Raw genomic sequence first — 14,094 nt, 5'->3', positions numbered from 1 at the left:
GGCAACGGGGAAATGGGAAAGGGATTTCAGGCATGGGGGAGAGCCTATGCAAAGGCATAGAGAGGGGAAATGGAATAGCAAGAAGCAAATTAGTTTGGCAGCATAGAGGCATGAGGAGGAATAATATGTTACCAGTTTTGAAAACAACCGTGGAACCATCGGGCTTCTTCAGTCCCACATATTTAGTCACTTGCCAAGTCTAACCAATTCTATCTCCTGAATATCTCTTTCACCCATCCCCTTCCCTCTACACACACACACACACACACACACACACACACACACACACACACACACACACACACACACACACACACTGCTCTAGTTCAGGCCTCAACATGCTTCAGTTGTACTTTTTCCATAGCCTTCTAATTGGTCTCCCTGTCTCAAGTCTCTCCCTCACCTTCCACCCCCCTCAGTGGTATATTTGGGATTAAATCTGCCATCTCTGTTAGCATTTTGTTCAAATCAATAGAGCTAAACAGCTACAGTGACAAATTATGGTAGACTAACATTAATTTTTTTTATCTTTTTGAATAGTATTTTCCCCAATTGCACTTAAAGACAATTTTAACAATTTTTAAAAAATCTTGAGTTTCAAATTCCCCTCCTCCCCTTCTCCCTCCCTAAGAGGGTAAGCAATTTGATATAGGCAATGTATGTGTATATCATGAAAAATATATTTCCATATTGTAGAGTAACATTTATAAAAGACAAATAAATCCATTGCTTTGCTAGATTACTATGCCAATATCTCAGGTTTTAAGTGACCCTGGCTACATGAGGGGTGTGTAAATTTCAATATGTCCCACCCAGCTAGAAAGGATTTCTATATAGGTGTTGTCTAATCGCAAAACCAGCTAAGGTTAAAGAAATATTACCAGATAGCTGGCCATGAAGTGATGAATATGTTGGGAACAAAATAACTCACATAACTGTTTGCTAAGACACAGAGGGATTACAGCCTGCAGCAGTGTTTTCTATACCATGTAAATGGATTATTAGGTGGTGTTGTTGTTGGCACTATTATTAGAGAATTGCCTGGGACATTGAGAGATTAAGTGACTCGCCTATGGCCACCAAGCCAAGAAAGGCAAACCACAAAGCCATGTGACTAAATCAAAACTTTAACCCAAGTCTCCTTGAACCTTAGTCATTCTTTCACTATTCCATGCTACCTCTCAACTGGGCAATTTTCTGAGACTATAATTTAAGAATTGTTGATCTATAGTGGTCGAAGAAATGTCTTCTAGCCTGCAAACTCTCCACACAGATAAAATCACGGGTCTGGACCAAAACCCCACCCAAAATGATGTTTTTGTTTTCTGTATAGGTGTATTCACTCTGATTAAATCACAGATCCTTGAAGTATTAAAATATTATTCTATTGAGGTGTAAGACTATCAGGTTAAAAACTTCAGTCCATTCTGTAAAATCAGGAATTAGTACTTTTTTTTTTCGCTACTATTATCTGGGTTTCATCCTCCTCCTATGATATTGAAAAAACATTTTTGTGTCAAATCTCTCTTTAAAAAGCTTTGAATATAACTTAATCTATGGGAACTTAAGTATTTGGAAACCATAGTGAAAATTAGCCATAGCCTCTTAATTCAACACATTTGCAAGCAAAAAAGAAAAATTAGTAACACATCAATACATAATCAACATAGCTATATAGAGATACCTACATTTATTTTAAATAGAAGGACAACTAAGAATAATAAATAAAGATTTGGAGTTGGAATGAATATCAGACATCATGAAATCCCTCTCATTTTGCCAATAGTGAAACAGACCCCCCCCCAAAAAAAAGCGAAATAACTTGACTGAGATCACAGAGACAATAAGTGGCAAAGTCAGGATATAAATCTAGGGATTGGGCTCTTGGGCTATATTGTGGATGAAACTGTGGGTGAAAATTTTAAAATGAAAATAACTTCCAATGGCTTACATTGGGTGGGGGAATCCTAAGATTTGATTTAGTAATCTGGTGAGGGCAAAGTAGAATTCCCCTCACCCTTGATGAATTAAGACATAGATTCCATTACATTGCCAAACTATTTAACTTCTAAGGACCCACTATATCAAATTAAGTCTCAATATTGCTATTGATTGGTGAGAGTGAAGTATTTAGGTACAATATATAAGATGCTATAACTTAGAACTAGAAAAGACATGAGAGAACATTGAATTCAAAATATTCATTTACATGTAAGAAGATTAGCTTAGAGAGGCTGTCTCTGAGGACCAAAGGCTGGTCCAGATTTTTATAGGTAGTAAGTAGGAAAACTGAGATTTGAACTCAAGGCCTTTAAATCCAAGGACAATGTTCTTTCCCATCCTGCCTCTAGAGCCATTGATGGTTGCTTATCAAAAGCATGTTGGTGAATATACTTCTTTGTCACAGGGTCAGCTTCCTACAACCTGCCAACCTTATGCCGCCTAGGACCCCAGCACTTGGATCATCTGATTTTTTTATGTTTGCACTTTGGTCGATTTGTGATTGTTGGTATTCCCTCTGTCAAAGTCAATCACAACCCCCCTTCTTCCCCTGCTCCTCAGCCATTCCTTTTCATCTCATATGGTTCATTCTCCATGCCCTTCCATAAATCCCACATAAAAGGCTTACCCAGTATTCTGGTGGCCTCCCTCTAATTTGTATACTGGCTTGTAGACACCAATGAGTACCAAAGGCCGTGCTTCTATTCTCTGCTCTTCTGGTTAAAAGACTGGTTCACCTTCTTTTCTGGTTATACATGAATTCAATAATGTTTGTTTGTTTGTTTTACAACATTGAATATCATCATTGGTGATATTATACAGTCTATTGAGGCTTGCTATGAATTTTCCATTAACCTTTAAGTTATTTGTAAATTTTTAAACTGTGAAATGTCCTAGTCTTCCATGATTCATATATCATATAATAGACCATCACCAGGAGGAGACTGGAGGGAAAGAGATGGGCATTTGCAGCTGTTTGCACAGATAATAGAGAATATAGCTATCTTCCCAGTGTGCGTATCTGGGATTTGATGGAAAACCTCCCAAGACTTGTCAAACCTGACAACTACTATATATTCCTGGTGATTCATAGGGGGACAAATTATATGCCTAGAAGCAGCCTAGAAAGCATTGTGAAGCCTGATGAAATCATGGTTAAGAAACTGATGATTTAAGGGACAAATGAATTGTTTTCACCAGTCTAAGACATAGGCTTTAGTAGATAATGGATGAAGTAAGCAGGTCAAAAATGACTAGTTAAGGGAAATGAATAGCTGCTTAAGAAGATAAAATCTGAGAATGAACCAGTTTAAAATATAGAACAGATGGGCTCTTAACAAAAGATTGTGTATTATATATATATATAACTATACACACACATATGTACGTATGTATACACACAGATATATATACATATACACATGTATGTATATAATGATGGATGGTAAAAATATGTTTACCTCTGATCCTTTGAATATAATTAAGATGGCTTTCAAAGTCGACATATACAACAGAAAATTTATAGCAGTATTTTTGTAGTAACAAATATTGAAAACAAAGTAGATACCTACCAAGTGGGAAATGGCTAAACAAATGGTGGTATAGTAATTTAATGAAATAACACATGCTATAAGAAATTATGAATATTATGAATACAGAAAAATACCGGAAAATTTACATAACCTGATGGAGAATCATGCAAACAGATCAAAGAACACCTTATACACAATGACTATGACAACAGAAATGGAAAGAACAACAGCCTCAAAAGTTCAAAAGTTTATGTTGCAAAATTATAAGAACAAGCATAGCCCCAGAGGAAAAAAATGAAAAGATGAATGTCTCAATAATGTCTTATGATAATAATAATTCTTAGAGCAAAACTTAGCAAGGACAGAAAAGCAAGCTTCTTAGTGATCAAGGTGCTCTAAATGGGTTGCTGCAAAGATCTCTTTCATTACTTCCCAGTTCCCATTCAGAATTGAACAAAGCATGATTCATTCTAGGCATAATCTCAGATATTCTTGGTGTCTGTGGAAATAGGAGAAATAGAAAAAATACCAAGTGACGTTCCCAAGATCAAGTGGTTAAGTAGTGACAGAGTAGGAATGGGAACCAATATATTTTTAATTTTAGTCCCTTGTATTGATTACAGGATCAGTTTAGGATTCCTTATTGTCTCATTACATGTGCAAGATATGTGTAGGATTTACCAGCTTGTGTACTTGTATCTTTTTCAAAAGCTGCTGCAAAATCATAGGTGTAATCATACTATGCAACTAATTGTCATTTGGGAGAATTACAAGAAATTCTTTCTAGAATTTTTATCAATAAATTACATGATTTATAATCTGTTTAATAGTAGCCATAATTAAACATATTTCTGGGATAGATTTTAGCTTATTAATTGTCAATTTAAAAAAATTCTTTCAGGAAATGTTTTATTTTGCTGTCTGAAGCCAAACAAATTGCTTCAAGTTTTTGTAAATATATAATCAGGGTAAATCTGTCAGAGAATGGCACTGAAACAAGGAACTCTGACAATGCATGTTGTACTTGGTACAATATGTACCCCAAACTTCTTACATATTGGCTAGTCTTAGTTAATTTTTGCTTTTGAAATGCCATCTTCTGCTTATATAACATGCATCTCCAAGGAGATTTACAAACACGTTTGTTTCATTAGCCTTCCTAGCACATGGAAAATGAAGCACACAGAAAAATGTTGTGATTTGTTGAAGATGAATTAGAAAACCAGAGGCTTAAAATTAGAAGGGTATCCAGCTTAACTCCCCAAATTTTGACTCTTGTCTATAATATCTCTAATAGGTGACCAGTCAGTCCTGCTTGATGACTTCCAATAGTAAAATCAGTATCCCCTAAGGTAGTCCTTTTTTTTTTTTACAGTTCTAATTATTAGAGAGATTTTCCTTATGTTGAGCTGGAATTTGCATTTTTGTAATTTCTGCCTATTATTTCTTCCTCTGATGTTAAGCAGAACAAACCAATAATTTCTCCAAATGAGTAGTACCCTTGGGACATTTGAAGAGTACTATTCTATGTCTCTACAGTCTTCAGTTCTCAGACGTCAACATCACCATTTTTAATGAGTTCTCAGATGGCATGGTCTCTAGGTCTCTCTAACCAGCATTTAGAAAGAAATATTACTTCATATACATCATACACTCTATTTCTGTTCATGTAGCCTAAGATGGCATTAGATTTTTGGCTGCCACATCCCACTCCTGACTCTTATTGAGTTTTCATTTCAATAGAATCCCTAGGTGTTTTTTCTCCCACCGTGGTTGGCATATAGTAGGTGCTTCATAAAAGCTATTATTGACTTAATTTTGTTGACTTAACATCAACTGCCATCTCATCACATCTTCCTCATCTTGTAACAGTATGTTTGATCTTTGAAAACCTGCGCAGGATTTCACATTATACCTATTAACTTTCACTTTGTTAGCTTCAATCCACCCTTCAAATTTGTCAGGATCTTTGAGAATATGTATTTTGTCATCCAGGGCATTTGTTATCTCCCAGATTTATGTCATCTGCATCCCAGCTATACTCTCATCCAAATCACTGCTACAAATATCGAGCAGTACAGAACAATGGATGGGATCCTGGGGCATTCTATGTAATAACATTGCCATCAGTCAATAGCTTTGAGTCCAGTCAATCAACTTGTTCTGAAGCCATCTAACTGTATTATCACTCAGGCCACATGTTTCTATGTTGTTTATAAGGAGAGACTCAGATGCACTCTGTCTTCAGAATTCTTCTGATCTACATATCTGCTAAAACAATTAATCAAAGGAAATCTAGCTACTCTAGCATTACTTGTTCAAGTTGTCAGTCATTCTCTCCTTTCTTTCTACTCTCTAATAGGCTGCCCATTTCTTCTGATTCTTAGACCATACACAAGGGCAAACATCCAGATTTAAATAGAGAAGCTCAATTACATATTCAGTTCTTTTGTCATGATAGTAAACATCTGGGTTTTTCATTTTTATAATAATTTAGCTTTCATCTTGATGCTGGATTCCAGATCAGGTAATAAATATCAGCCTTAGGCAAAATTGGGGAGTAGGTGAATATTGTCTTTGATAACTTCTTCCCTACACCACTTTCAATGAATCCTTCCCTCCCTTTTCTGATCCCCCATCATCCCAGAGGCACGATGCTGTCACCCACATCAGGACCTGAAATTCATCTGTCTTGTCTCTTACAAATACTATATCGTGTCAATTCTATGTCCTATCCAGAGCCGGAACAAGGTAAAAGCAAGCTCAAAGAGAGGTTTGAAATGTGTAAATTTGGAGCCTGTGTTGTAACATACATGAAAATGTAGCACAAAATAACCATAGCTGAATCATAAAGAATAGAATTTTCTGACATTAAAATTCATTTCATCTATAAAAATACTGCATTAATGATATTAATTATATCAACAAATTATTAAAATGATTAATAATACAAACACAATGGGAACATGATAGCAATATTATAAGGTACTCTTCTCCCCCTCCCCACTATCTGCTTTGTCAACCCACAATTCTTGTTCTTGTCCTACCTTTCCTATGTCCTTCCTATCTTATATTCTGTCTCACTCAGTTCTGAAACTCCTGCTCTGGGACTAAGTCCTCCTGAAAATGGAAATGGCCAGAGATATCTAACTTGTCATAGACTATCCTTTATGTTTCTCATGACGGTTAGCTGGCTGTTTCCTTGCCACATGCATGTCATTTCGAAACTCAGCCCACTTTCTATCTCTTGCACTTGGAAATTAGAATCAAACCATTACTTCTAAAAAGTGTTTTTCAATCAACTCCACTGTGGTTCCCTGTGAACTTCCAAGACCAAAGTGCCATTTCCTGACCAATATTCCTCCATATGTTTTGTCTCTCCCTACTAGAATTTAAGCTACTTCAGTGCAAGGACTATCCTTCTTAAGCATTTGTATAATGCTTAAGTTCTAACCTAGAACTTAGAACAGCGTTTGGCACTCAGCAAATACTTAATACTTTTCAGTTGTTGTTCTTAAAGTCAGTGATCTCCATAAAATAATTTGCCAAAGGTGTCTTTTTAAAGTGATCCAGGAGATCATTTTGGAGCCCTGGACTTGTGACGTATTGCTTTATGAAGCAGGCCAAATTTAAACTTACATTCCACATTGACAGATGTGTTTAGCTGACAGAACACTGGACTAGGGGTCCAAAGATATTGTTTATGATCCTAACTCAACTTCTTACTAGTTGGTTAATTTTAGACAAATTACTTATCTTCCTGGAGCCTCCGTTTCCTTATATGTAAAATGGAGATGTTGGGAGAAAGTCTGCTTTGCTTTCTAGACTTGTGAGGCTTAAATGAGATCATGTGTATGAAAATACTACATAAACAGTAAAGCATTTTAGAGATAAATATAAGGTCTTATTATTAATGAAATAGTGAAGGAAGGAAGAAGATTGCAAAAGTAACAAGTTCTCCTGTGACCTGCAATTTTCTCTTGGGGTGGCAATATTTATATGCCAAATTGTTTCTGTATATTTTCCCATGCTTTATCCTTTGATCCCAACAAAATTGTACTGTATTTGCTAAGCCTGCTGATTTTGTCACATGACTGGATCAATTCTGCTGTCATCTCTTCCCTCCCCTAGTAGAGGCTCATGGGATATAATTATTACAGTAAGCTTTTTTTTCTGACAAATGCCAGCCCTTTGCCAGATGATTTCAGTGACACCTAGATTCAAAGACTAGAATTCTCTACACTATTGTTGCTGCTAAGCACTAGGTTTTCATATATAAGGGGAGAATGAGTTTCAAATCATGCAATTCTGCTCAAGATATTAATAAACATCAAAGATAGGGTTCATTTTGATCACTATCTTCAGCTTTTCTTGGAGTATGGTTAATGTAAAAACTCTAAGAAAAAAAGCAAAGGGCAGTGTGCATTCCTTTATTTTGTCTTTAATGAATTTTATAGAAAAGTTATGAGTCAGGGAGGAAATAAGTAGATACTAACAAGCACATGCAAGAAATATGCATATATACATATATACCCATACATATAAACATATACGTAGTTATATGTATATGTGTGTGTGTATATTTGCCTTTCCAAAATAGAAACCAATGTAAACAACATCATTGAACACATCATCTTCTATGACAGCATGACATTTTCTTCTTCTATCATATAATAACCTGGAACTGACCTGCCAAAAGAATTTGATGCAGGAAGATAGGGATTGAAATAAGTCTTGGTCTCTGCACAGAGTAGCTATCTGCCATCCCTGGAATGGATTCTGACCTAACCTTCTGTTTCTTGGAATTCTCAGATTCCTTCAGCTTAGCTCAGCTCTCACCTCTTAGATACAGAGAATCTTAATCTAGGGCCCATGAACTTGCTTTAAAAAACAGTAACCTCATTTTAACATGATTGGTTTCCTTTAAAATCCTAGGTATTTTATTTTATGCATTTAAAGACATTCTTCTGATGTCACAAAACTACTCCAACTCCCACTACCTGAAGGCCAGTTAGGTGAGATTTCACTCTTCAACTCAAGGTTCTCTGTTATCCTTAAAGGGATTGTGAGGGATGGCTTGGTTCTCTGCTTATGGCTCCACTCTCCACCATTGGCGTTCCCCCAAGTGTAACAACTGATCCTCTGGACCCTAGTTCCATTTAACCAAGCACTATCAGATTAACTTTTATAAAGGAATATATACTTCAAAAGGTATAATAACAAATATACTCCTTTAACACATGAGAGGCACAATTCCTCTCCCTACCCACACCCCCCTTTGTATTGCTTCAGTCTATGAGAAAAGAAAAGGGATTAGGTTCATAGTTAGCTCAGTCCCAGGAACATCCACTCTTCCAAGACTCCTTTTATTAGCTATTGCTATCATGATTAATAAAATGATTAATTGCCCAGAAGTTATATCTCTCAAACTTTTATATGTCACACTTGTATTTCTTTCTCTGTTTGCATATCATTCTTACCAGTAGAATGTAAGTACCTTAAGGTGAGAGGCTACTTTTCATTTCTGTCTTGGTGGGCCCAGCGCCTCGTACACACACATGTCATGCAAGCAGATAGTTCTTACAAATGCTTATGAAATTGAACTGAAAGGGATGTTATAAGAGAACCTTTTCTTCACTCCTGAGTTCATTAAAATCCACTACAATTTTAACTACTTTAGTTTATTGCCAATTAAGCATACTTATCATAGGAAAAAACTTATCATAGGGAAAAAAAATGTCTAGACCTGTGTTATAAATGGTAAAGGTGGCAGAACAATCTGACAGAGACTGAGTCTGGGCTAGGTTAATCTCAGGCCCTTCATGGAGGCAAGAAAAATCTTATATACAGAAAGATTGTGGGAGGAATTTAGGGTGATCTGGAGGAGGGTTTTGGGGAGGGTCTTGAAGAGGAGTCTAAGTGATGAGGTATGGGCTCTGGGAGCCCAGTTGATCTCTCCTTGAGTCCTTGAGGTACAGGCTCTGGGAACTTCCCTTGGACTCTTGATTAAATTGTCTCATTTGATGAGGCATTTGCATGAGGCAATAAACCTTACATTATGGCTGGGCCCAGACCTCTAGCCTAGTTGCTAACTACTAACAGTAGTAACTAGTAACTCTAGCCTAGTTACTAGCCTAGTCCTCCATTGTTCATCTATTTCCCAACCTTGAGCCTATCAAAATATCAATCCACCCTTGAACGGCCTAGCCCACCATTGTCTATAGCCTCCAGCAACCTCTTACTCTTAATCACTCATTGACCTCATTAACTCCTCCTGAAGACCCTCCCCAAACTCCTCCCCTAGACCACCCCTAGATTCCTCCCACAACCTTTTGTATATAAGACCCCATCCTGTCTTCATGTTTGTGAGAGCTACATGGAAGAGTGAGAGTGCCATAGAATTCCATAGAAGAGCCAGAGTGCCATAGAATAGTGAGAGCGCCATGGAAGAGTGAGAGCACCATAGAATGACCTAGCACAGACTTATTCTGTGTCTAATGCAAGCGAACTTTTAATAAATTTTACTTTTCTTTGGCTGAGAAGACTTGAGTCAAATTCATTCATCAGGAACTGGAGTGTTGGTATTTTGGGGTCTCCAGAGCAACCCTAATGCTCTTAGTGTGTAACCTTTTCAGGTTCTTGAGGATCTTGAGGTCAGACTCCAGAAATGGGATTAAGGGTGGGAAATAGCTGAAGAAGACAATAGAGGGCTAAGCTAGTTTAAAGGTAACAGGTTCAGGTATAGATATTTTGATAGGATCAAGGGTGGGAAGTAGCTGGACAATGGAGGGCTAGGCTAGGTTAAGAGTAACAGAGATTTGGGTCTAGCTATAATGAAAGGTTTATGGCCTCAGGCAAATGCCTCATCAAGTGAGAAGATACAGAGTTCAAGGGGTTTCCCAGAGCCTGTACCCCATAGATGGTGACTTCACTTTCTGGTCACCATGTTATTATTATTATTATTTTGTGATGCTTTAAGTACATCAGGTAAGGTCAAATGAGTGAGAGCAGATTCATTGGCCCTCCACCCATCAGACTAATGGTAACACTTGATTAAGATGGAAATGCTCACTCCTCCTGACCCTGGGAAGAAAAAAGAAATACACAAAAGAATTCAGAAGCAGGAGCAGGTGGTTTGAGACAAATCAAATGCTATTTTCTGTTCTATTGTCTTACCTCCTCCCTGTAAAAGGAGAAATCTTAGCACCTGTGTCACTGAGTAAGCACCCTACTATTGATAAACTGTCTCTGCCAAGTATCTTTCATGAAGCAAATGTGCACTTGTATCCCTCACCAAAAAAAAAAAAAAGAAGAAGTCCATTTAGAAGGCATTACTAAGATGGCTTTTTCTTACAATACTCAGCTTTAAAAAGAGGAGAAAGAAAAATAAAGACTATCCTGAAAATCAGATCCCACAAACTTTAGGAAAAAGCATGGTCCTCAGTGAACATGCAGGCTTAGTATTAAGAAATATCATAGAAGAGGAAGAAGACTACTGTAAATACAGCCCAGATAATAACACATTCTCCTTTACCCACTGGCCATGGGACAGAGTTCTAGTTAATCAAGGATATGCTAAAAACAAAACACAAAAAAACCCAAGAAACTACCAAGGCAGATGAATAATTTCCAAAGAAACTGATTGCAATAAGGTACACCAAACACTATTTAGTAAGTTTTTACTGTGTGCTACTAAAATTAGATGACACAGTAAAGATTGGGGTAGCCCAATGGAATAGAGTCCTGGAATTGGAACAGAGAAAACCTGAGTTTAAATCCTGCCTCAGCTACTTATTAGCTATGTGTTACTTTGGACAAATCTTTTAATCTTTCTCAATCTTGGTGTCCTTATATATAAGATGATAGCACAAAACTCATAGGTAAAGGTGAGATATTAATAGCATTACATATATATATATATATACACACACACACACACACACACATATATATATATATAAAGATATATAATGTTACATGAACCTTAAAGAACTATGTTTGTTAAGTAATAAATAGTAGTAAGAGTAGCAGTAGTTGCAGCAGTAGTAGTAGCAGTAGCAATAGAAGTAGTAGTAGCAGTAGTAGTAGTAGTAGTACTAGTAGTACTAGTTATAGTAGTAGTATTGAACTCATGACTATAAACATCAGTTATCAGTATGTTCCCATCAATATGGTCCTAGTTAATAGAGCCCAGAAAAACAAGCTTTGGAAGAGACTTTAGCTATTCCTTAACCACAACATTTCCTACCATGGATAATTGTCCTGAGATGGAGAAAAGAATAGGACTGCTAAAACTAGTAACATGGCCTCCCATTTATATGAGGTTTTCAGATTTGTGAAGCACTTTCCTCATAGTAAACTTCTGAAAGAGGTAATGTAAATGTTACCACCACCATTTTATAGATGAGGAAACTGACACTTAAAGAAAATAAATTATATGCTAAAATTAACAATAAATAAAATTAATATAAAGGAAATACCTTTATATGATAAATTAATAAGAATAAATGAAAGTAATGAATTAATAATAAATCAAAAATAAATTCAGTTCATTAACTAATATTCATTATATCCCCAATGCTATGATAAGCACTGGGATTACAAAAAAAAGGCTAAAAAAATAGTCCATAGTCTCAAGATATCTTGTTCAGATTCTTATTTATTGGCTTGCTACCTGTGATGTACACAGTATTGTGCGAGGCATTGAAAATGCAACTATAAGGTAGGCAAGACCAATATAACCAAATGACAATTTTACAAAAATTAATTTATATATTCAATGCCATTCCAATTAATTGCCAGGAGTTATTTATGGAGCTAGAAAAAATAATAACAAAATTCAGTTGGAAAAACAAAAGGTCAAGAATATTAAAGGAACTAACAGAAAAAAAAAAACTGTAAAGGAAGGAGGTTTAGTAGTACCAGATCTTAAACTATATTATAAGGTAATAATTATGAAAACTATCTGGTACTAGCTAAGAAACAGAAAGGTTGATCAGTGGAACAGAGTAGATATACAATCTACAGCAGCACAGGAATATAGTTACCCAGTGTTTGACAAATGTAAAGACTTAAGTTTGGGGGATAAGAACTCATTATTTGGTAAAAATTGTTGGGAAAGCTGCAAGGCAGTCTGGCAGAAATTGAGCATAGACCACTATCTTACTCCACTTACTAACATAAGGTCAAAATGGATACATGACCAAGATATAAAGAAATATTACAAGAAAATTTGAAGAGCATTGAACATATTACCTGTTAGACCTATGGATGAGTGTTCAATTTATGAATAAACAAGAGATAGAGAGTGTTGTGAGATGTAAAATGAATAATTTTGATTACATTAAATTAAAAAGGGTTTTGTACAAATAAAACAAATGTAACCAAAATCAAAAGGAAAGCAGAAAACTGGGAAAAAATTTATACACAGTTCCTCAGATAAAAGTCTCATATCTCAAATATATAAAGAACTTTGTCAAATCTATAAGAATGTGAGTCATTTTCCAACTGACAAATGGTCAGAGGATATGAACAGGCAGTTGTCTGAGGAAGAAATCAAAACAATTTATAGTCATATAAAAATACTTGTAAATCATTATTAGAGAAATTCAAATTAAAACAACCATGAGATATCATTTTACACATATCAGATTGGCTAAAATGATAAAAGGGGAAAGTGACAAATATTGGAGGGGATATGGAAAAATTGGGACCTTAATTCATTGTTGTTGGATGTGTGAGCTGATCTAATCATTTTGGAGAGATATTTGGAATTATACCCAAAGATTTATTAAACTGCCTATACCCTTTGACCCAGCAATACCACTATTAAGTCTGTTTCCCAAGATGATTAGGGAAAATGGAAAAGAACATACATGTTCTAAAATATTTATAGCAGTTCTCTTTGTGGTAGCAAAGAACTGGAAATTGTGGGGATGCCAGTCATTTGGGTAATGGCTGAACAAATTGTGATACATGATCATGATGGAATATTGCTCTGCTATAAGAAATGATGAGCTCAACGATTTTAGAAAATCATGGGGAGACCTCCATGACATAATGAAGAGCAAAATAAGCAGAACTAAGATAACAATATATATATAGAAACAGATGTATTATTTTAAGAACAACTTTGAGCATCAAAGTCATCCTATTATAAATACCCAAATTAACCTCAGAGTTCCTATGAAGAAAGATGCTGTGTGAATCCAGAAAAATAACTGACATGTAGATATATATATGTGTATATATACACATACACAAATGTGTGTCTAAAGGTAGCTATCTCAAAGTTTGGGGTGGGAGAGAAGGGAAAAAAGATCACATGATAACTTTGTAGTACAGTTGAAAGGAATAGCAAGTTGTACATTAATGAAACTACAATTTCAGGTACAATCCTCTGTTTTTCTATCCCACTTTGACATGGAAATGCTTGTTTTATTTTTTTAATTCAGAATAAAAGGAAGAAAGAAGGAAAGGGGAAAAGGAAGGAAGGAAGGAAGGAAGGAAGGAAGGAAGGAAGGAAGGAAGGAAGGAAGGAAGGAAGGAAGGAAGGAAGGAA

Source organism: Petaurus breviceps, unplaced genomic scaffold, assembly GCF_028583685.1.
Source record: "Petaurus breviceps papuanus isolate PSGF00001 unplaced genomic scaffold, PetGlider_PUasm1.0 90784, whole genome shotgun sequence".
Classification (NCBI taxonomy): Eukaryota; Metazoa; Chordata; class Mammalia; order Diprotodontia; family Petauridae; genus Petaurus; species Petaurus breviceps.
Note: the sequence above shows the minus strand (reverse complement) of the source record.